This window comes from Equus quagga, chromosome 19 (genome assembly GCF_021613505.1).
Source record: "Equus quagga isolate Etosha38 chromosome 19, UCLA_HA_Equagga_1.0, whole genome shotgun sequence".
Lineage (NCBI taxonomy): Eukaryota > Metazoa > Chordata > Mammalia > Perissodactyla > Equidae > Equus > Equus quagga.
Window position 1 is genome coordinate 19658349 of NC_060285.1, and position 24766 is coordinate 19683114.

At 41.4% G+C, this 24766-nt stretch overlaps 1 protein-coding gene across 1 annotated transcript in view; it reads left to right on the plus strand.

Moving 5' to 3' along the window:
• Positions 1-24766, plus strand: part of LOC124230192 (uncharacterized) — a 79676-nt gene that overhangs the window by 27707 nt on the left and 27203 nt on the right. The window contains exon 5 of the mRNA XM_046646001.1: positions 16286-16355. The gene's annotated coding sequence lies outside the window, so the exon portion shown is untranslated. The remainder of the gene's footprint in view (positions 1-16285; positions 16356-24766) is intronic.

The window sequence follows — 24766 nt, forward strand, 5'->3', positions numbered from 1 at the left end:
TCTGGCGCGTCAAGATTCCTTGCTCATGGGCAGATTGGCCTTTCTCAGTTTCAGAGAAAAGTTAGGCAAAGTAATGCTGATGCCTATGGTTGGAAGTAACTGGGGCAAACTGGAGAGGAACAGCTGGAGGAATGTGGGTGGGGCACTGACAACATTGACCTCCCTAACTCTTACAGGGTGAAATGGCTGTTCACGTCTACCACAAATACCCTCCTAGAGGGATCTGACTTTCTAAAGAAGAGCTTGAACTGGATAATGCTCTAAGTCGAATGAATGCCTGTCATATTCAGTTCCGAAGTTGAGAGAGGAAGTTGAGACTTGGTGGTGGTGGGAGGGGGCAAATGAATCTCAACTTAGACATGGCAGAAGCATGAGCTTTTCTTGAGATTCTGGGTGAGGTGAGCTCCACTTTCATAAAGAAGTGGTAATGTAACTGGTATTCTTTCCAGGAGAGAGGTTAACCAAAGACTGACTAACCTTTATCGAACCCATGCCTGTAAGCTGTACCTGGATGCCTTTCCGTTACCAGAGAAATCCTGTGACTTCTCAGAGGACCACATCTCTCAGCTGCAGGATGTATCTAGACTCTTAAAAGACAAACTTCCTTCCCCTTTTCCCCCTTGCTTGCTCACAAATATACAAGAGAAAATTTGTAGTTTCATGGAATTTTACCTACGTTAAAACTAGAAGGAATCTTAGAGACCATCTCTTCCAAACCTGTCATTCTACAGAGTGGACACTGAGATCCAGAGTGGGGAAGTCACTTGCCCCAAATCACACAATGGTGAGTGGCAGGCTGGTTTTATCAGGCAGAGTTCAGCCAATAAAATAAAATCACTTTAGGTTTGTTAAGCAAAAAGAGATTTAATGTGGGGAAATAAATACTTACAAAACCATTGGAAAGGCTAAAAGGGCGAAAGTCAGGAGGATTGCACTAGCTTTTAAGCCATGGTTACAACAGTCCCAGAACTTCTGAAGCTGTCAAGAGCTTGGAAACCAGTTCTTTACGCAAGCCTGTGGCATGTAAATTTCAGAAGGCCACAACAAAACCTCTTGTGCACTGCGTCCCATGCTGCTCCTTCCAGAAGAAAATGATCTCTTTGATCTCTCCTCCACCTTCCACGTCATATGCTGGTACATCTTGCTGGTAGACTGGAAATCATATTTAGACTAGAAATCATGTTTAGACACCCTGGAGGTAAAGGAGTCTGGGAAATGTAGTTCTCTGGCTTCTAGTCCTGAGATTAAGGAGAGAGGATAAAATGGGTAGAAATGAATGTAGATGGCCACAGATGAAACAAAACAGTACCTAGCACTGTGGTGAGCACCAGTTTGTAGGTACACTTGAGAACCTAGAGGGGGCATCTGCTTGGTGGTATACGCTTCTCCCAATGAACAAGAGGGAAAGAAGGTCGGGAAAGAGGGCCAGCACTGGCCAGACTTCTGTACCTGGTCCCACCCTTGGCAGCAGATCTAGAGACCCTGACACAGGAGTAATTCCAATATCATCATTCAGTCCATCATGTTCATTGCCTTCATTTTGCTACCTCCCACACACGTCAGTCTACAATGCTGTATCACGGGTGTGCAGTGACAAACCTCAGGAGGAAACTGAGGGTTCTCAGGACCTGTGGTGGCTGCGAGTGGAAAAACTGGATATGGACATGCAGAAAACCTGCATTGGCAGAAGCTGTAGATGCTCACCAGGAACTCTCATTAGTACCTCACTGATGTATAGGCATTTGGAGTAACATGACTTCTTGATATCCATAGATTTGGGCTAACTCGGTTGGAGTTATGGCTCTTACATTGTTTTGATTCATGACTTTGGACAAGTTACCTCAGTTTCCTCATCTCTAGGGGGAATATTATTGGGCTACAATGTTCCAGTCCTAACATTCTACTATCTTGATATCAAAGCATCTTAATTGTAACCTTGTAAAACTCTCCTGAACCCCAAAGTATGGCAAAGTTTCACTCAAATCTGGAACTTTCTATCTTAAGCGGAACAGTTCTGTCTAGACAGTTCCTTCCCAATCCTCTCTCCCTCAACCAGAATTAGGACTGACCCTTTGAGGCCAATAGGGTCACTATAGTGTTTGGATCACAAATGTGTAAATTATAGTACACAGCATAATTGAGAGTTCTCCATCAGAAACCACCCAAGGCCCTGAAACCCGTTTTCAGAGCAATCCTTGCACCAGACTTTGAGAAAAGGCTTTTGAGATGACAAGATTTCCACTTTCTTTCAGAAATCCCATACCCTTCTGTTGTTTCCCTGTTTCAAACTCTTGTGGATGGAGGCATCTCATGTTCCTAGTTTCTTTCTCCCTAATCAAAGCTTATCAAGTGTCGCTCCTTCCTAGGCTCTTGTCCTTTGTTCCGATATGAGAGTGGCATTGTTGAGATAATCAAATCCCTGCCAGCTTACTATCGAACTAGTGTATTATCTCAACTAATTTGCAGAATATTTGAATCAATTTAAAATGTGGCATTTGTGGTGGGTTTACTACTATTACTATTATTGTCATTATTACTAAATAATAAATTATTACTATGGATGATGATAATGATGATAGCACTTTATCTTTGTAGAGAGTTTTGTGGTCTTCAAATTGGTTTATTACTAATTTTCTAAGGAGGGAACTAAAACTCAGATCAGTTCAGAGATTTGTCCAAGATCATCCAACCAATTAGTGGTAGAACTGGAAATAAAACCTAAGTCTCTTGGCTTCCAGTTGATGCTCTTTTCACTGCATATCTCACTGCTGGGAGGAAAACCCTACAAAAGTCTCAGAGCAAGGAGAACTGAGGAAGATGGATGAACCAAGCAAAAAGACTGATGCCATGGTGTGTCCCAGTGTGGCATTAGACAAACTTGCAGTCCTTGGCAGCAAAATACACATCCAAGAACAAGACCAAGTGGCTGGTTCACAGCATGGTCTGATTTCTGAGTTTTAGAGATAGTAAAACATTTATTTCTAAATAAATCAGTCTGTTTTTCTGCCTTAAGAAGCACGGCCAGGGCCCCCATCTTTGTGTAGGTTGGACCCTGCATAACCCTAGATGGTATCATTTACCCAATAGGCGCTGTAGATTTATATAGGTATTGTCAAAATTTCTGGAAGATGAATGTAGAATGTCTTGTTCTAACAAAATCAACATATGATGACAATTTTCTGAGAGATGGAAGTGAAGTGTCTTGAAGAGGCGAGCTCTTTTTTGTAATTCACTCAAAGCCAGATAGGTGAGCGAGTGTCAAGGACACAATCTAGGGTCCATATGGATGGAAGATATGAAATAGAAATTTGGCTTTTATTTGTTTACTTATTGATTGATTCATGGTTCATTTATTCATGCATTATGCCTTCATTTAAAAACCCGACTTTGGGGGATAGTCTGTACTACACATTGTGCCTGACCTTGGATGCTTAAGACTAAAATCTTGCTCTCTGAGACCTGTCTAATGGGAGAATCAGACAAGTAAATAAAATACCTTATATTAGCGTAGAGTTTCATGGGAACCCAAAGGCAGGAAATATAATCCAGCCTTGTATGGGATAAGACAAGCAGGATAGGGAGAGTCAGCGAAAGTCATTTTTCTACCTGAGTGGCATGAGGGTGTTCTAGGTTGAAGGAGCAGCGTGCACAAAACCCTGAAAGTAGTAGACTGTGTCCTCAGAACTTGCTATGTATTTGCTCTTTTAAATCTCAGAACAACCTTATCTGGCAGGCACTATTATTATTCCCATTTAACAAATGAGAAAACAAAGGCATAAAGAGATTAGGTAACTTGTTCAAGGTTACACAGCTGTTAAAGAACAAACCTGGTATTTGAACCCGGAGAATACAGCTACCGAGTTCACCTATTTCCTTCTGCCTGTCCAGAGAGCATGGTGCTTAGGAGAGCCCACTTTGGCCCATGAGTGTGAGGTAAGGGGAACCTTGGTGCCTGGGGGTGGTCTGATCCAGGGCTGGTTGTAAGAACACAAGCCACCTCTCTTCTTTAGCTCTAGCTGGCAACTCTACCTTTTCCTCTGGCTGGTCCTGGAATCTCCTGCCCAGTCCCCCAAGGGGCATATACCTAACAAATTGTGAGGACCCCAGGAAATTACTCATCTTTCCCATTCCATGTTTGTGCTGACTCCAGAGACATTTTCCAGAAGTTGCTTTGTCAATTTTTAAACTAAATTTCCATTCACTTGTTTTCTTGCTACGAGGCTCTTTTCCCTAAATATTGAGGGATGGGAAGGGTGACCCCAAAACTGAATTTCAGTTATTTGAGAGCTTGGGTTTAGACTGATTCCAGTTAATTGAGAGTTTACTCTATTGTGCTATTGTATTACGTAAATTCCAAAAAAGCTGGAAAGAATGCATACATTTCAAAAAATCTGCTACTTGCTCTCTCAGAACTTTTGGTCTATTTGGTCAAAGTCAAAATTTATTGTTGAGGGGTTATTAGAAAGAATTAAGTTAAAACTTAGCTGAAAAAAATAACCTATTCTGTACATGTTTTAAGTGTAACAGCCCATTAAAGTCACTATGCAAGTTTTTGCCACTGTTCATAGGGTTTGATCAAATGAGCAGAGAGCCCTTTTCTTGTTTTGGCTGTATCTTGGGTTCAACGATTATTTAACCATCAGATACAAATACTCAGCCGCTAAAACACCAGATCATTGCACGCACAAGTTACAAAATATGCTTTCATGAGCACTAGAGTACTTCCACGCAAAACATAGCAAAAAGATCTTAATAAAAATGTCCTTTCTGAAAACCAGTTCAGTGTGGGTATTTTGCTATTGATCATGAGAGCAAAGCTCTATCTGTGGCTTTGGTTCATCAGCTGTGGGGGTGAGCTCCCTCGTTGGAGAGGCAGGCACTATTGGAGAGGCAGGCAATATGGTGGAAAAGGCACCGGCCTGGGCATCACGGGGTGGGAAGGAGAACTTAATACTCACCCCAACTCTACCGTGGTCTAACCCTGGATGAGTCCCTTTACTGTGGGAAGCTCAGTTTCTTATCTAAAATGGATCCGACTCTGTGATCTCTGTTTGCCCCATTCCACAGTGAAACTAGACCAAAGCTTTCATACTGATATAGAAAGGCAGGCCTTGAGTAACCGTACATTTTCTTGAATCAGGGCTCTTAAACTTTGTAAAGGACCAGGTTGTGGACATGTTAGGCTTTGCAGGCCATATTCTCTCTGTCACAACTGCTCACCTCTAATGTAGCAGGAAAGCAGCCATAGACAGTCCATAAGTGAATAAGTGTAGCTGTGTCCCCAAAACACTCTATTTACCAAAGCAGGCAACAGACAAGGGGCAGGATTGGCCAGCAGACTCCAGTTTACAACCCCTGATTGAGGTGATGGCTGTAACAGAGAGTTGGGGGGTCAGCAGTGGGACCGAGCCTTGGCCTGTCTCAGAGACCTGATCGGGACAGGGGAGGCCACAGGAGTCTGCTCCCACCTTGCAAAGGCCACCAAAGCCACTCAGCCCATCCTACCTCCCCAGGGCTAGAGAACAGGCTTGAGTGCATTTCTCCCCCGGGGATGAAAGAGTTAAGGAGGCAGGGACAGACACAATCGTTTCTTTCTAGGGAAACTATTCAGACTGGGAATTTGCTCTGCCACACAGCTGGAACTCATTACTGCTGAAGTTTTTTAAGTTAAAAAGTTTTATTTAGGCCCCTGTGAAGGTTTTCTTAGGCCAAGAGTGAAAGCCTATGCTTACCCCACAGCTCTCCCGGCCAAGTGCCCCGGTCAGTGCCGCCCAGGGGCATCATTCTCCTGCCCTCCTTGCCCTCCAGCTGACCCTCCTGCCACCTTCCTGGTCCCTTCGGTCTTCCTTCTAGACTCTTTCATAAACTGTCAGTCCACGCAGATCCTCTCTGGCAAGCAGGGCTGGCCTGTTTCAGCAATATGGAAAATTGCATAACTGAACAATAGAAACATTCACCTTCTTGTAGGCTGGGATCCTAAAATGCTAATGTTTTAGGTGAACTCTAGAATCTCTCACCCAGAGCCTTGGGTACAAGCACAGAGGGTAGAGTTCACAGACCATCGAAGGTCAGGTACAACATACCAATTGAAAATCAAGTAGGAAAAATAAACTCTATTCCCTTCTTTCGGGTTGATTCCAACCAAGGAGGCAAAGGGGTGGTTTGTCTTGTGTGAATGAAGCAAAGGCAAACCTTAGATAACTAAACCCAATGTGAGCAATAGCCCTTAGTTAACTAGCACCTTCTTTCTTCTTTTCTTTACTTTTAGGATAAAAATTAAGGATAAGGAAACAGCCGGCATCAGGGCTCAATAAATAGAACGTTTATAGTTAACCTCCTAGCATCATTGTTTCTGGGACTCCATCTACAGGACCAACTCAGTGACAGTTGGGTAGAATGGTAACACTTTAGGTTCAGAGTAACCCCCTTCAGGCTATAGGTTTAGAATCATAATTCAATTGCATCCCCCATCCTGTGCATCATCTAAGTGAGAGGGGATCCCCAGACTCCTAATAGAATTGTCCCTAAGACTTTGGACAGAGGGCTTCTCTGGTGAGCCCCCTAATTCATCAGAAAACTGCTAAAAGGAGCAGCCCTTTCTCCAAGCACTGTATTAAAGACCCACTAACTTTAGGCAACTGTGGACAATCCTGGTCAGGTCAATCGTCCTTTTGGAAGTTCTGTGGCAGGGCTGCATATGGCTGAAATAGAAATATGGTACTGAGGTTCGAGAGGCAAAGATTTGGGTCTGAACTCTCATGGAATAAATTCAGCATTCAGTATGCAAATTTGGAGTAAACCCACTAAAGTATTCCAGAGTTAGGAAGGAGATAATAATAGCAGTTGTGTTAGTGACGACTGATATTTGCTGAGTTCTTACAATGTGCCAGGCACCACGCTAAGCACTTTCCAGGCATTATGTGAGGCATATATAGCTGCTCCCATTTTACAGATGAGGAAACCGAGGCTCAGAGAGATGAACCACCTTGCTCAGTGACTCACAGTTACACGAAGCAGAACCAGGATACAAGCCAAGGGCTGGCTGGTTGCAAAGCTGATGCTCCTAATCTCCACGCTCTGGGCGGGCAGGAGAAAGGATGCCTGAATTAGAACTGGGACTCAGATTCTAGTCGAAGCTGTGCCACCCAGTAGCTGGGCAAACCCTTTCTCTTCCCTGGGCCTCAAAACGCACCCTTACAACAAGGGGCTGTCCCAGCAGATCTGAGAGTGGTGGTGGCCTGGGATTCTGTGTAAAAGGTCCAGCTCTTCCTCTTCTCCATGTGCAGATGGAATGGACTTTTAGCTGTAACCACTGCAGGACTGCGGTCAGCTCAGGACTTCCTTGCCAGCCTTACTTTTCAGTTCCTGAGCACCCAGTACATCAGATACCCTTTGTCCCCAGTGCAGTTTCTTGAGCCATAAGCGCCAGGAATGGTCACCCTGCCACTGCCCACTTTGTGCTATGCATCCTTCCAGGGCTGAACCCACAGGCTGTGTCTGTGAACACTCTCCTAGGAAGGGCCATGGCCCTACAGGGATACCAGGCAGGGCGGTGATTCAGACAAGAGCCAGGATAGAGATGTTGTGGTTGTTAATATACTTAAATACATCTGAGCAACGCTACAAGCTTTCTGCAGTATCCACTATGATCTAGCCACTCTCCTGGTGCCCCAGAACATTCTAGAATCCAGCCACTGAAGAGTTGATGCCTGGTTCAGTGATTTGATCCAGTCCACTGCTGACATCAGAACTCATGGGTATATGCTGCCATAGCAGTTGTTAAATATTTTGAATATCAACCCTCGCTCCAAGCATGGACAGAGCAAGTGGCACTCTGAGAAACCTTTCCAGGTACATCAGAAGAGCAACTTTCTCCAACCACTTTCTAATGCTTAAAATCAGACAGAACGATTCTTACTACAGTTAGAAAAGAGTCTCATAATTTATTCGTTTATTCCTCCATCAGTGCTATCTTCTGAATATTTGTGTCCTCCTAAAATTCATGTGTAGAAATCATAACCTCTAAGTTGATGGCGTTAGGAGGTGGGGTCTTTGGGACATAATTAGGACAAGAGGACAGAGCTCTCATGAATGGGGTTGGTGCACTTATCAAAGAGACCCCAGAAAGCTAGCTTGTCCCTTCCACCACGTGAGGACACAGTGAGAAGGTGCCATCTGTGAACCAGAAAGGCTACACCAGACACCGAATCTGCTGGCACCTTGATCTTGGTCTTCCCAGCCTCTAGAACTGTAAGAAATATATTCTGTTGTTTATACATCACCTGATTTATGATATTTTGTTATAGCAGCCCAAACAGACTAAGACACTCAGATATCTGATGCACTCCTAAGATGTGCCAGGTACTGGATTACGTGCTGAAAACACATAGCTGGATACAAGGAGTTCAGAGAGAGAGAAAGAGAGAGACAGAAAGAGAGAGAAACAGGGAGAGAGAGAAAGATAGAGACAGAGTGAGAGAAGGACAGAGAGAGACAGAGAGAGAGAGAGAGACAAGGAGAGAGAGGAAGACAAAAAGAGAGACAGAGACAGAGACAGGGAGAGGGAAAAAGAGGGAGACAGAGACAGAGAGACAGAAAGAGAGAAATACATCACATGTGATACAGCATGACAAGTGCTTGAGGAATGTACAAGATTCATTTATTCGACAATAGCTTAGCCCTAATAATGGAGCAGGCTGTGTTCTAGCTGCCAGGAAACTGCTATGAACAAGACGAGGTCCCTCCATGCCTGGAGCTTCCTTTCTCATGGGAAGAGACAGACAGTAAACATGAAACACGTATGTAAATACAGCAACCCTAGAGAGTCATGGGTGTCATGAAGAAATTAAAATAGGATTAGGGAATCACTGGGGGAGGGGCCTGGAAGTTCAGGCTGTTCAAGGAGGGCCGCTCTGAGGAGGGAATATTTAGAATGTGGATTTGTAAAAAAGAGTCAGCCAGGAGATCTGGCGCAAGTGAGGGGAGCAGGGGACACTTGGCATGTCCCTAATGCTGCCAGAACCCAGTGGAGGAGCAAATCACTCTGCCCTGGGCTGGGTGCCTCCCAGCCTGCACAGGAGAGGTGGCATTTATCTGGGCTGTCTTGAAGGATGGATGAAGCTCACCAGGAAGAGGACGTGAGGGGATTGGGGGCTTGGTGAAGGGCAGCAGGAGGGGTAAGCTTCTGGCAGAGGGAACAGAATTGAGGCAGGCACAGAAGCCCAGAAGGGTATTATCACAGGGAGCAGTGTATGGGGTGGGGAGGACCCAACTCCTCCTTAGGAGGTTAATATTGCCTTAAATTCACACCAAAGGATAAATTACTGGTACCAGCTTAACTGTAAGCCCTTTTTGATAAAGGGGAGCATCTTGAGCATTTTATGGGGTTTGTGGGGGTAGGGGAGAAAGTAATGAGAAGGCTAGAGAAGAAAGGGGAGGCCAGAGGCGGCAGAACTAAGTGACCCTCTTCCCACACTGTCCTGTTGAGGCCCCACTGAGCCCATCTCAGGGTCCCTGCTGCAGGCCAGGTCACTCTGCACACAGCTGTGTCTCCTCTGGTGTCCTTGGAAGCTTGTGAGGGGACTCAACCCCATGGCCTGAGGCATTGAAGAGTTCCCGGTTCTTTCTTCTGGAAGGTTTCCTAGAAATCATCTTCAACTCTCCTTCCACAGAAGGGGGAACTGAAGTTCCTCGAGGTACACCACTTGCCGGAGATCCCACAGCCCAGCCCTGGGTCTCCCCTCAACACTCTCCCCTCACGCCACCCCTAATACCCCTCCAAGCTGCTTATTATCCAAACTACATGTTCATTATGTAAAGCAGTAGTTCTTAATTACTTTTTCCTGCCAAAGCACACATGGTGAGTGTCACTTACGTTTTTGACAGATGCCCTGGAACGTGCCAAGATCAAGCACTGTGAGATAGACGGCATCCATTGTGGGATATGTATAATATATGTATAATTCATTGCTGAGACTCAGACTCCACCCCTGCCACACTCCAGAAAGCACATTGCTATGCAAATGAGTGAAAGAGAGGCTATTATAAAAGGGGCCAATTTTGAAAATTATTAATGTGCTTTTTCTTTGCATTCTAATTGCAGCATTCTTAATTTCTCCTCTCTGCAGATGGATATGCTAAGCCATGTACTGGGAAATGCAAGAGTAAAGCACATTGCTTTTCAAAATATTACCCCCATTTCACTCTCCTCTCTCCTTGGTAAAGTTTTGCATACCCATAAATAACCTTTGCTTACATCTAAGGGTCACCCTTTTCCAAGTTGATTGGGCTGAGCTCTCTATCTAAAATCTGTTTTTCTCTCCATCCTGCAAGCCCTCCAATCCAGCCAGCATGTTCCTGGCCTCCAATGCTAAACATTCTTTGACCTGGGAAATGCCCTTGGGGAGAATTGTTCATTCCCCTCTTTTCCAACTTGGTTTCGTCTTGTTGCCCAGATGAAAAGGCCCACCCAGCATCAGCTACAGGATCATTTCACCTACCAGAAGTAGAAAAGACTCCAACACAAGTCTGTTGGCTCTCAACTTCATGTTTACCCCAAATGGGAACAGAAGGTAGCTTCAAAGAAATCTCAACTCAAGGCCACCTTCAGCCTGACCACAGTGCCCTGTCCAGCCCACTTTGATGTGGTGATGCCTCAGGATGATATGGGGAAGTCTGTGACTTGGCACCTTCCCAAAGCCTCAAATACGGAGTTAGAGACAGGAAACTCCCTTCTTTGATCAGAGCTATCTCTACTTCCCTAGTATACTTTCCCTTCTCCAGGCCAAGGTGGGAGATGGGAATATCGAGACACATACTCTACGTGCTTTGCTTTCTATCTCTACGTCTCTTACTCTTGAGATCAGTGTCTGGGTGTATAGAGACAGGGACGTGACTTTTATTTTGCACCCTTTTACGTCATATTCTATTACTATGAATTGTCAAGCTCCTGTTACATACACAAGGAGTACGTTCACCAACCTACGGGAGAAGTCTTAGAGTTGGTCTTCCAGGAATGGCCCGTACTAAAAGGGAGACAGAGGGATAGAAGCCCTTCTGAACAAAAATCCCAATTTCACGCCTTTTTTCTTGCTTTGAAATCTTATTTTGAATAAACATTATCTTCACCTTTTTTTTGTTTTAAAGATTTTATCTTTTCCTTTTTCTCCCCAAAGCCCCCCGGTACATAGTTGTATATTCTTAGTTGTGGGTCCTTCTAGTTGTGGCATGTGGGATGCTGCCTCAGCGTGGTTTGATGAGCAGTGCCATGTCCCCGCCCAGGATTCAAACTGACGAAACACTGGGCCGCCTGCAGCGGAGCGCGCGAACTTAACCACTCGGCCATGGGGCCGGCCCCATTACCTTCACCTTTTAACTGTGTACTCCTTTGTGACAACCCCACTTCCTCAGCAAATGGATGACCAGGTCAATTAGAGTGAAGGTCAAGTACATAGAAGGAAAAGAGAGTAATGCACATTAAACTTTTTAATGTTATCATCTCTGTTTTGTTATGATAAAGATGATCTTGCATCTACCTTCAATAGTTTAGCTGTTATTAGTAACAAACCGTTTGTTAACTGATAATGTCTACCAGTGTGACTGTTACGCCGGGGGAATGTGTTACAATAGTTTGTAGTCTAGCTGTGTAAAACCTCATAGTCTTCTCACTCATCACAAGACATGATGCAAAGTTTTCAAGAATAAATTGTGTCTATTAACTTTCTAACATGCATGAGGAGTTGGTGAGTGCCTGAATTTCTGATGCCTCTAAATCCTCTATGAGGATCAAATGAGCCATAGCTGCATTATTCAATTGCACTGGACACTGAAAGTACAGAAGCCTGAGCTGAAAGGGTCACCAGTTCAGTCAATAATCTTAGTTTTTTTGCTTCTCTCTGGTTATCATGCTCTGACTTGAGAGGGGAGCTTGAGAAAGAGTGGCAGCTTGGTTCTCCCAACTATGAATTTGATTGCTACACCTCCATTCAAGTGTCTGGGTTACTAAAGCAGACGTCCTATTCAAACAGGATTTCCCACCATGCCTTTGGGCAATCTGATGTTTAGAGCATAGATATGAACCTAGTAGCCATCTGACACTGTGCTGGAATTCTTCCCTTTTAGCTGCAGGTAAAGAACACTACTGAGCAAGGTAAGGCCTATGAGAACTAGTTTTGCCAACAACTTCATTCTTAAATTACCTGAAATTTGGGTTATCTGTAGGAAATGAAAATTTCTTTTCAAGACCATCAAACTTGGGTTGGGTAATCTCTCTATTGACAGCTGATTACTTTGAACCACCAGGAAAGTGTACTCATTCACTCAAATGGATACAGTATTTTATTTCTGCAATGTTCAGAGACATGATCTATAATCTATAAGTGTATTTTTATTATCTATTCCTTTTCATAAATATTGGAATCATTCAGTAAATAGTTTTTGAAAGCCAACTCTATGCCAGCACTGATTGCAGGCCAAAGATTCTCAAACTTTTTGGTTTCAGGATCTCCTTACACTCTTAAAAATTACTGAGGACCCCAAAGAGCTTTTGTTTATGTGGGTTATATTTATCAGTATTTACCAACTTAGAAATTTAAAAAAATATTGATCAATTGGTTTTAAGTTAACAATAATAAATCCATTACATATTAGTATGGGTAATATTTATAAACATTATAAAATGGCTTTATTTTTCAAAATGAAAAAACTAGTGAGAAAAGTGACATTGTTTTACATTTTTGCAAATTTCTTTAGTATCTGGTTTCATCTGACAGCTGGATTCTCATACTCTGCATTCAATTTGTTGTGGTATATGTTTTGGTGAAAGTATATAAACAAAATCTGTTTCTCATATAGTTATGTAGTTGGAAAGGGGAAAGTATTTTAATAGCCTTTTTAGATCACTGTGGATAATCTTCTTTGATGCTAAAATAAAACTCAATTAGGAGTAAGTTCCTAAAAGTTAGTTGCAAAGAGGAATTGGAAACTGTATCAATTAACTCTTCACACTCTGTTACATTAGAACACTTTGCTCTATCTTGCATTGGGAATGGATCTTTTAACCATGTATAGAAATAACCATAGTTTGACTGTTGGGCATTCTTTCAACTAACAATGGTGTTTCATGAAAAATACAGCTAGTGCAGTTCATAATCACTTGCATAAATGCTTTTCCTCAAGACAACCTTTATACTCTGTTAATGGATGCTTTCCTTTTATCATATGGAATATTAAAAAGATGTGTGCTCAGGGGCCACAATTTTAAAACAATAATTTTTATTGTTTCATCAAGGACATTCTTTAAAAAAATTTGCTTTTTGAACAAAGCTGGAGGCATCATAATCCCTGACTTCAAAATATACTACAAAGCTATGGTAACCAAACAGCATGGTACTAGTGCAAAAACAGGCACACGGATCAACGGAACAGAATTGAAAGCCCAGAAATAAAACCACACATCTACAGATAGCTAATCTCTGAAAAGGAGCTAAGAACATACAATGTAGAAAGGAAAGTCTCTTCAATAAATGGTGTTGGGAAAACTGAACAGCCACCTGCCAAAGAATGAAAGTAGATCATTATCTTTTACCATACACAAAAATAAACTCGAAATGGATCAAATACTTGAAAGTAAGACCTGAGACCACAAAAATTCTCGAACAAAATATAGGCAGTACACTCTTTGACATTGGTCTTAAAAGGATCTTTTCGAGTACCATCTCTACTGAGATGAGGGAAACAAAAGAAAAAATAAACAGGTGGGACTTCATCAGACTAAAGAACTTCTACATGGCAAAGGAAACAAGGATCAAAACGAAAAGACAACCCACCAGCTGGGCGAAAATATTTGCAAATCATATATCCGACAAGGGGTTAATCTCCATAATATATAAAGAACTCACACAGCTGAACAACAAATAAAACAAACAACCCAATCAAAATTTGGGCAGAGGATATGAACTGACATTTTTCCAAAGAAGACATACAGATGGTCAACTGACATATGAAAAGATGTTCAACATCACTAATCATTAGGGAAATACAAATCAAAGCTACTTAGATATCACTTCACACCCACTAGAATGGCTATAATCACCAAGACAAAAAATAACAAATGTTGGAGAGGATGTGGAGAAAAGGGAACTCTCATACACTGCTGGTAGGAATGCAAACTGGTACAGCCACTATAGAAAACAGTATGGAGATTTCTCAAAAAATTAAAATTGGAAAAGCCATATGACCCAGCTATCCCACTACTGGATATTTATCCAAATAATTTGAAATCAAGAACCCAAAGAGACTTATGCACCCCTATGTTCATTGAAGCACTATTCACAATAGCCAAGATGTGGAAACAGCCCAAATGTCCATCAACTGATGAATAGATAAAGGAGATGTGGTATATATATACAATGGAATACTATTCAGCCATAAGAATAAACAAAATCATCCCATTCGCAACAACATGGATGGACCTTGAGGGTATCATGTCAAGCAAGATAAGTCAGACAGAGAAAGACAAACACCATATGAGTTCACTCATTTGTGGAAGATAAACACACGGACAAAAAAACAGTTTAGTGGTTACCAGGGGGAAGGGGGTTGGGGGGTGGACACAAGGGGTGAAGTGGCACATTTATATGGTGACTGACAAATAATAGTGTACAACTGAAATTTCACAATGTTATAAACTATTATGACCTCAATAAAAAAAATTGCCTTTTTTTCTGCAAAGACGTTATAGTGAAGAACGCAATGACTATTCGCAGAGCTTGATGCCACCACTTGATTCATGCTAAGAAGCCAGCAGTTTTACCCACCATTGCTTTCACATAATCAATTGCAAAATGTCAATACAGTGAAAAATATTTAATGTCTTAGTATTATTATGAATATAGTTTGATCAGGAGTCCATGGACCACACTTTTGGAACTGCTGTTGGAAGCACTGAGAATACTCACAAAGTCCCTACTGTCGGGAGAAGACAACACACAAATAAATGAATAAGCTAATATCAGAGCAGTAAGTGCTAATCTGAAGATATAGCAGAGTGGTGTGCTAGAGAAGAAAGACTAGAACAGAGGGATGACCTTCTATTGGATGGTCAGGGAAGGCATCTTTGAGGTGATGATCCTGGAGCTGAACCCTAATTGACAAGAGTCAGTCACGTAATGATCTGGGGGAAGAAATTCCAGACAGAGAGAAGATTGTAAAATCCTGAGATGGGATTGGATTTGGCGTGTTCAAGGAAGGCAAAGGAGGCTAGTGTGACTGAAACCAGCAAATGAGGTGCCTAATGGCAGAAGATGTAGCTGTAGAGGTGACATCCATTCATAGGTCCACCTGCCAAGCGGCAAATTGGTGTGATGACAGCACGGCATTTGCATTCAAGTTCTGGTTCTGTTATTTGCTAGTGGGGTGACTTTAGTCAAGTTAATTAGAGTCATTAGGTTTTGGGTTCCCAGGAGTCAGGCTCTGAGGCAGAGATATGTGTGGAGGATGTTAACTGGGGAGGGCCTGGGGATCCACACCTAAGAGAGAATGAGGGAAGTAGGACGGGGAAGAAGCAAAAAGCAAACCGTGATGAAGTTGCTACAGGAGGTTCAGGAACTATGAATCTAGCATGGCCCTTTGGAGATGCCCTGAACTAAGGTAAAGGGTTGAAGATTTCTACACTTTAATTGACAATTCAGTAGATGTGGGCCACCCCAGGAGGGGACCTGACTTTGGGCAAGGCAATTCCCTTCAGCAGAGGTCTATTCTTGGGGAAGAACTCAGTTTGAGCCATCAGCAGCCTACAATTTCAGCTGGAGAAAGGGGAGCCTTGCTGCTGAGGGGAATCTGAGTGGCACACCACAACACCCACTACACTTAGCATCTCTGAGTGTTTTCCTTATCTATAAACTGGAGATGAAAATCAGAATAGTTGAGTGACTCAATGTGATAACATATAAGAAAGGACTTTATTGACAATATGGTTATGCAAATGGAGGTTGTTGATTTTAAGGGAATTTACATGACTTTAGTGCTTTTGTTATAAATCATTTATGACATTTGAACCTATTTGTGCAAATGTAGTAATATTTGTTTTAAATAGGAATTTATCTTCAGACTAGCTGGACTTTCTGAGATAATATTATTTTAACCAGCTAGCAGGTGAGCTGCTCTGGAATAATTTCTGAACGTCAAAACATAAATCATGTTTAGATTTTTCCACAGATTGCCCTCAATAAGGCCTTTCCTATGTGACTACAAACTATATTTATCACTTCTTGTTTTTCTCCTCTAGAGACCGCTGTCAAGAATTACTGGATCATGTTCTCATGTTAGCAGATAAAGCATTTGCCCAGTTCTCACAAGTAATTATTCTTTTGTTTTTCACCCGTTATTTTCTTACTGATAAATATAGAAAAATTAGGCTGGGAATTTCTCGGGGGAAAAAAGCATTCCATGATCAAATAAGTTTGAGCAACGGCTGTTTAAGCAAAGTTTAGTTTCTGCAGGACTTCTTGGGGCCTTTAATAATTAGCTAGTTGATTGTGATCTCTAAGTATGGGATGTAGTACGAAGTATAAAACCGTGTACAATGCAAGAATGCATAGACTTTTTTCTCCTAATAACCAGAACTCTCCAAAGCTGACTCTGAGACATTTTGGTTAAAATTGAATAAAGTGACTATAGGGCTTCAAAGTATCTCAAAGGGCATCCTATCTTCCAGTTCACCCACGTACCTACCCTCCCTTATGTTATAGATGTATAAACAAAGGCACATCCAAGAGTTTAGTACAGTGAGGTAATTCTGTTTCCAGGAAATAATTTCTAGAGAAACATATCTTGTGTCCTAGACTGAACACCATCCAGCATTCAGCCCATCCCACCGTCAGCCCCATCATCACCTCTTGGTCCAGAAAATCACACTCCCATGTGGTTCCTGGGCCATGTGAAGGGACAACATTTTCACTATCAATTTATATTTGGCTCCTCTCAGTACACCAGGCAAAAGTTTAAATTGTATTTCAAGATGTGAACTGTAAAAACAAATTTTATTCCAATCTGGTCCTAATCTATTCTAGTTTCTTTAGAAAATGCTTGGCTGTTGGCAAGCCACGACCTAGTCTCAAGGCTCAGACATGGTGCAGACAGGGCCTGGGATTAAGACCTACTGAATGAAGAATGAGTGAGGAGAAGAAGTGGAATTTGAAGGGAAAGTGGAGCAAATGTGAAAGAAAAGCAGGTATCATGTAATTTCAGGCTATCAGAAAAGCAAGCATGGAGGCTTCTGTTTCGCTCACTAGATTACTGGACTAAATTCTGTTAGGTCATCTAATGCTGATATTAAAATGTAGCAGCAGTAAGCGTGCATTGCCCATTCATGGTTGGTTTACATGTAAGGAGATAGGATAAGGGATATATGTTTTATGTCTCATAAAATTAGTCATGGATGTGCTGCCCTAGTATGAAGATGACACGATGGAGAGAATACCAGACTAGGAGTCAGAGTTGAAGTCATAGTTTTATCATGGATTGACTGGTCTCTTGGGCAGGTCGCTTCATCTCTCTGGACCTCAGTTTCTTCCTCAGTCCCAACTGGAGGCTGAACTGGATGAGGTAACTTCCAGCTCCTATGATCCAGTTTTCTTTGACTCCATGTCATTTTTATGTTCTTAAACATTGACCCATTCCCCTGTTTCTTGTAAGATCAAGGCCAACATTCTTTCAACTGTTCAAGGCCCTCTAGCTTCTGACTCCATCCTTCCTTTTCAGCCCCATCTTTCAAGCTAACGTATTCCTCTAATGACCTGTCTGCTTTCCTGCCACCTATTCAAATCCAGTTTATGTGTAAGGCCAGCCCAAAGTATTACCTCCTTTCTGAGTCCTTCCTGACTGACTGCCTCTTCTGGGAAAGCTCTCTACCCGCTCCAGTGCTGGTGGCCTTTGCTGTGTATTTGCCTCTCCCCACTTACTATAGAGTGCTCTTAGTATTTTTTTCCCATATAAATCTTTATCCCCACAAATATACTAATATACTGATAAGATCCAAGAGTACTTTTTAATTTTATGTTAAATATTAGGACCTGGTAATGAAGAAAACATAGTGGAAGTTTGTTAACTGATGTTTTTGATTAATGGATGATTTGATGGTTTCCTGTTATTTTTAGCCGTGGTGATGAATTCATTCACACATTCTAACCTGGGCCAATGTGTCAATAGTGGATTCTTTTATTAGTTAGGTTTTCTGGAATCAAGAGTGTGATTTTGGCTATGGAATGGTGATAAACTGCTCAGTTCGTGTGAGCCTCTTTAGATCCCTACTCTTGACAGTGAGGCCACCATCTCTCATTGTGCCTAAACGTTCTGTGCATTCTCCTCATATTCACCAATGCTTCATGAACATAATCTCATTCATTCACTATAATCACTTTCTGTGGTAAGAACTACTTTATAGATTAGGAAATATTGCCAAAGAGGTATTTCAGCAGCTTGCCCTTGGTCACACAGAGAGCATACAGGAGAGTTGATATTTGAGCCAGAACTTTCTGAGTCCACGGTCAAAATTCTTACTTGGAGTGGTCAGGAAAAACATGCAATAAGAAAACTTTATAAAGTACATTTCATATCCAATATGCTATAGGAAGTCTACTTAGAATGCTCTCATTTGTAGGATTTCTTTTCAGTATCTAACTGGGCTGGTTACAGGAAACCTCCTTATATCATTGGCCCACTCTGGGCAGAGAGTGAGCTAGAGCATAGAAAAGTATGGCTCTCCACTTTGGAAGGCCTAAGAGAAATTATGGTGGAATTCTGATAACTTCAGTTTGTAGGAACTGGTGTGGAAGGGACTACGGATTATGAGAGGTGGGAGGACTAGACCTGAAAGCTACTGATTTTAGGAGACACAGTATTATGGCAGGAGAAGCAGTATAAGGGTGCCCTGCAGTAACTGGTCAAGTCAGAAAGAGCAATGACTGTCAATGTGGCCTTGAGCAAGTTAATCAACCTCTCTAAGCCTTATTTTCCTCGTCTGTGAGGTGGATGTAGCAGAATCTGCTTCACAAGTTTGCTGAGAAAATTAAATGATACAACATCTACTGAACACGTATTGATGTGTGCTTATTATACGTCAGACACACTTTAGATCTTGGGGATTCAGCAAGGAACAAATTAGGCAAAATTCCTTGCTCCCAGAGATTGTTGATCCAATAAATGAAATAAATAAGCGTATATAGTATGTTAGAGATTGATAAATGCTAGGGAGAAAAATTAGGCAAGGAAGGGAGGAGGTAATGCTAGTATGTTAGGAAGGGTCACAGAAGGTCTTACTGAGAGGATCACATTGGAGCAAATCTGGAGGATATGAGGGAGCAAACCATGTAGTTAGGCAAAGAAAAAGTAAGAGTGAGGGCCCTCAGGCAGGAATGTCCCCAAGAAACAGCAAGGAGGCCAGTGTGACTGAACAGAATGGGTAAAAGGGAAGAGTAGTAGGAGATCAGGTTGGAATCAGTAGGGTCTTGCAGGTTACTGTGAAGTCTTTGGCTTTTAACTCACTCTGAGCAAGATGTGAAGCCTTTGGAAGGTTCTGGGCAGAGCAGTGATATGATCTGACTTAGGTCTGAACAGCATGACTTTGGCTGCTGTGTGGAGACGAGACTGAGGGGACAAGGTGGGGAAGTAAGGAGACCATTAGAAGATTGAGACAATAATACCAGCCAGATACAGGAAAGAGTATCATAGCAGCTGCTCTGTAAAACAACATAATTTCCCCCACTGTATTGCATGGACAGCTTCTAGGTACATGCCAATTTCCACATGCATCAGAGCACACTACACAGCTGTGGAGACAGACTTCCCTTCCTATTTTGTTGGGGCCAGATACAGGACCCCAAATGCCAACCCCAAATAAAGAAAGTTCTCTGAGTCAGCTAACCACTGTCAAGACGTGTTGGTGGCTTCAGAGACATTCATTCAAAGCAGGGAAGTTTCACTTCACGTGTAGAGGGGCCACACTCAGAGGGTTGTCTACTCAAGCCTTTCTCTCCCTGGGGCTACATGAGGGCCTTATGTTTGCTCTAGCAATCAAGCAGATCACCTTATAGATCAAATCAGATTTCTGGTTCACTCTGGGTCTAGGTTGGCACCAGCATCTTTGATGTAGTGCATCCTGGGAAGTCCCAGCCTGATCTCTCTTGGGAGCATAGTCACTGGACCACGGAAGGAAACAATGTGTGCAAGACAGTTTCCACTGGAGTGAAATTCTCCCTAGTTACATAGACTTGGCTCTTCTGCTACTGAGAAGCAGGTGGAAAGTTCTTTTATAAATGAAATTTTTATTATTAAAAAATATTTCAGATTACCTTAAACATAACTAGCTTCCTCCCACACTGACCAGCCATCTGGTCTGACCAAGTCGTTCCATGCTTTCAGCTGGACATACCTTGCATGAGGTCTTTGACATGGCAGCTATGTAGTTGGCTTTGCCAACCCTGACCGAAAAGCCAGGCACACTTACCCCGTGTTCCCTTGTTAAAGCACTTCATTTAAGGATTTGGTGAGCAATGCAGTGTGCCCCAGGTTATCCCAGACCTAGCAACCCACAACCATGCAAAAACACAGAGGCTCCCCCAGAGGCCTTCTGTAACAGTTCCATGGCCAAGTGCATTTTTGGCACCTGGAAACACAGCCTTCTACTGGAAAAATTTGCTTCCACCCACCCTTTAAGAGCTGGAAAATAAGGTCAAGGTTGCAGAGAGGCTGTACCCATTGAAAAGCAGCCATCTCAACTATCTCCCAAAGGGATGAATGTCCAATAACTAAAGTCCACATGGCACAGTCACTAGTCTATCTTTCCTTTGGGAGCCATCAGTCTCCTACATTGTTTTGAAATGGCTCCCATGTTGATTGGCCCTCTGTAGCCTCTGTAGGGTGGAGTGAAGAATGCAGCCCCATTTTTAGGACAGCAATTCTTAAGAGAAAGGATCTAGATTGCTTTTGTGTCCAAGACTGTAGCTGGAGAAGGCCAGTGGTTAGCGAGATGGCATCACTGTGTTTCTTATCCAGTAGAAGCAAGATAGAGATAGCTACAGTGGCAGCAGCAGCAGGATTGGAGGATCAACATAGACAACATTTATTTCTTCTTCCTATGGAAGTGTGCCATAATTAAAGACCACAGATAAGCTCATTTTAAATTCTGCTTTCTGGCTTAGCACACTAGCCTTTAAAATGATCGCTCTAACGTGCAAAAGTAAAGCGTGCACCCCTCCTGATGCTGCTGTCCGCTCTTAGCTTCCACACTGAGACTCCTCACAAGATCAGAGTATGCCTCATCTTCACTTCTACATGAGTCTCTCTTCTGTGGAGATTATGTGACTAAGGTTTTCAACATTTCCAAATCGAAGCCCTCAGCAGAGGATTTGATATTTTTCCAAGACAACTGTTACTTATCAGCTTTGCAAATGCAGGCACTCTACCTAGCAAACTCCGAAGCAGACATGTCCCTCTGTCCAAACCCATTTTTCACTCTGAGCCTACTACCTTCGAATGGAAATGGATTGTGCTTTGATATCAGACAGACGTGAGTTTGAATCTTAGCCCCTCCACCTACTAGCTGGCTTACATTGACGGTTTTATTACCTTTCAGGAGCTCCTCACCTGTGTCTTAAGGACAGTAATACCTACCATTATGAGTTGATTATATTAAAAGTACTCAGTATATGTCAAGTGTTTGCTACAATGAGTGGACAACTAAGTACTCAATAAACCTTATTATAACTTTCAGAGGTGAGTTATCTTTAAAGCAATCTTTAATAATCATAAAACTCAAATATGTCCATACAGAGAAGTATTTAAGTATGTCAGAAATAATTACCAGAGTGTTACTTAGGCCATGTTCAATGATAAAAGTCATTTGAGTCTTAATAATGAAGAAACATTCATAAGATTATAGAAACTAGTTCCCAAAGCAAGATGATTGAAGGATTAATACCAACCTGGAAGCAAGTTTCTAGAACCACTTGCCTGTCAATGATTTGGATGAAGATACAGAATGCATGTTTGTCAAATCTATAGATAGCTAGAGGCTCGGAGAGAGAATGAATATTTTAGGTAACAAAATAGAATCAGCAAGCACCTTTGCAGGTTAAATTGATAGGCCAAGATGAAATATAGTAAGGATCACTGCAAGCTCTTCTACTTGGTTACAACAGAATGAAAAATGTCCATCCATGTTGTTGCAAATGGCAGGATTTTCTCATGGCTGAATCATATTCCGCTGCATATATATATATACTGCATCTCCTTTATCCATTCATCCTTTGGTGTACACTTACGTTGTTTCCATATCTTGGCTACTGGGAATAATGCTGCAATGAATATGGTTGTATAGATACCTCTTCAAGATCCTAATTTCATTTCCTTTGGATATACACCAAGAAATGGTATTGCTGGATCAAATAGTAGTTCTATTTTTAATTTTGGGGAGAACTTCCATACTGTTTTCCAAAGTGGCTGTACCAGTTTACATTCCCACAAACAGTGAACATGGGTTCCCATTTCCTCACACCCTTGCCAGTATTTGTTATCTCTTGTCTTTTTGCTGATGGCCATTCTAATAGGTGTGAGATAATATCTCATTATGATTTTGAATCTCATATCCTTGATGATTAGTGATGTTAAGCACCTTTTCATGGTTTTATTGACCACTTATATGTCTTCTTTGGAAAAATGTCTATTCAGGCCCCTCATCCATTTTTTAATAGGATTATTTGGTTTTATTTGCTATTGAGTTACATGAGTTCCTTACATATATTTCGGGTGTTAACTCCTTATCAGATATATGATTTGCAAATATTTTCTTCTATTCCATATGTTGCCTTTCGTTTTGTTGATTGCTTCTTTTTCTGTGCAGAGCTTTTTATTTTGATGCTGTCCCACTTGTTTATTTTTGCTTTTGTTGCTTGGGGTTTTGGTGTCATATCAAGGAGATGTTTCCCTATGTTTTCTTCTTGAGGTTTACAATTTCAGGTCTTATATTTAAGTCTTTCACCCATTTTGAGTTAATTTTTGTGAGTGGTGTAAGACAAGGGTCTAGTTTTATTCTTCTGCATGTGATTATCCTATTTTCCCAGCACCATTTATTGAAGAGACTCTCCTTTCCCCACTGAGTATTCTTGGTTCCCTTGTCAAGTATTGGTTGACTGTATATGGGAAAGTTTTACTTCTGGGCTCTCAATTCTGTTCCATTGGTCTATGTGTCTATTTTTGTTCCTCCATACTGTTTTGATTACTATAGCTCTGTAGTATAATTTGACATCAGGAAGTGTGATGCCTCCAGCTTTGTTCTTCTTTCTCATGATTGCTTTGTCTGTTCAAGGTCTTTTGTGGTTTCATACAAACTTAAGAATTCTTTTTCTTATTTCTGAGAAAAATGCCATTGGGATTTCGATAGGAATTGCATTGAACCTATGTATGGTTTTGGGTAGTGTGGACATTTTAACAATATTAATTCTTCTGATCCATGAACATGGGATACTTTCCACTTATTTGTGTCTCTTTCAATTTGGAATTATACCAAGTGAAATAAGTCAGACAGAGAAAGACAAATGCTATATGATCTCACTTATATGTAGAATTTTAAAAAGCCAAACTAATAGAAACAGAGTGTAGAATGGTGGTTGCCAGGGGCTGGGGGGTGGGGGAAATGGAGAGATGTTGGTCAAAGGGTACAAATTTCCAATTATAAAATGAATAAGTTCTGGGGGTCTAATGTACAGCATGATGATTATAGTTAATAATAGTGTATCACATACTTGAAAGTTGCTGAGAGAGTGGATCTTAGATGTTATCACCACAAAAAAGGAATCATAATTATGTGAAGTGATGGAGGTATTATTTAACACTACTGAGGCAATCATTTTGCAACATCTGAGTATATCAAATCAACACATTGTATACCTTAAACTTACACAATGTTATATGTCAATTATATCTCAATAAAGTGTAAAAAAAGGAACATTATCTACCAGAGGAAAAAAACTCAAAAGAATGAATAAGATGATAAATGATGATATAACACTGGTACAGATGCAAAAAGCCTTAAGAATGTTAAAACCGAGTGAATTCTTTAGAAATACACACAGCAGTTTGACTGCCAAGAAAGCAAATGAAAACACAGATTGTACTCATAAAATCAGGGCATATATAATTAGAGAGTTGTATTTGAGACTGGCCCCCCAAACCTAAATGGGCACGCAGATAAATTGGAGGCAAATAACCAGAGTAGAAAATTAATTTTGCATAATGATATACAATTGAAAGGACTGGGGATGTTTGTTCTAATGAAGGCTGTGATTGTTATTTTCATATACTGTATATAGAGAAAGAACATGTATGGTGTTTCCCCAAATGGGATGGCTATACCACCACTGATACATGGATAATAATGTTAATTAATAATCCATTAATATAAATAATACACATAATTAATGGTACATTGCTAATGTAATTAGAAAAAATATAAAACTAACACATCAAACCTTTGATTTCACAGATATTATTTCTCAGTTTTGAGATTAAAATAGGTGTTTAAGTTACAATGAGTTGAAAGAAAAAACATCAAGTGCATGATAGTCTAAGTGTGTGGTATGACATCAGAGCATAAGAGCAATATGGAAACTCTAATTATGGGGATAGCTGATCAGATTTCTGTGTGACCTCAAGGGAGAAAATGAAAACCAATGAGTAGAAGACACCTGAAGCAAGTTTCAACTCAAAATAT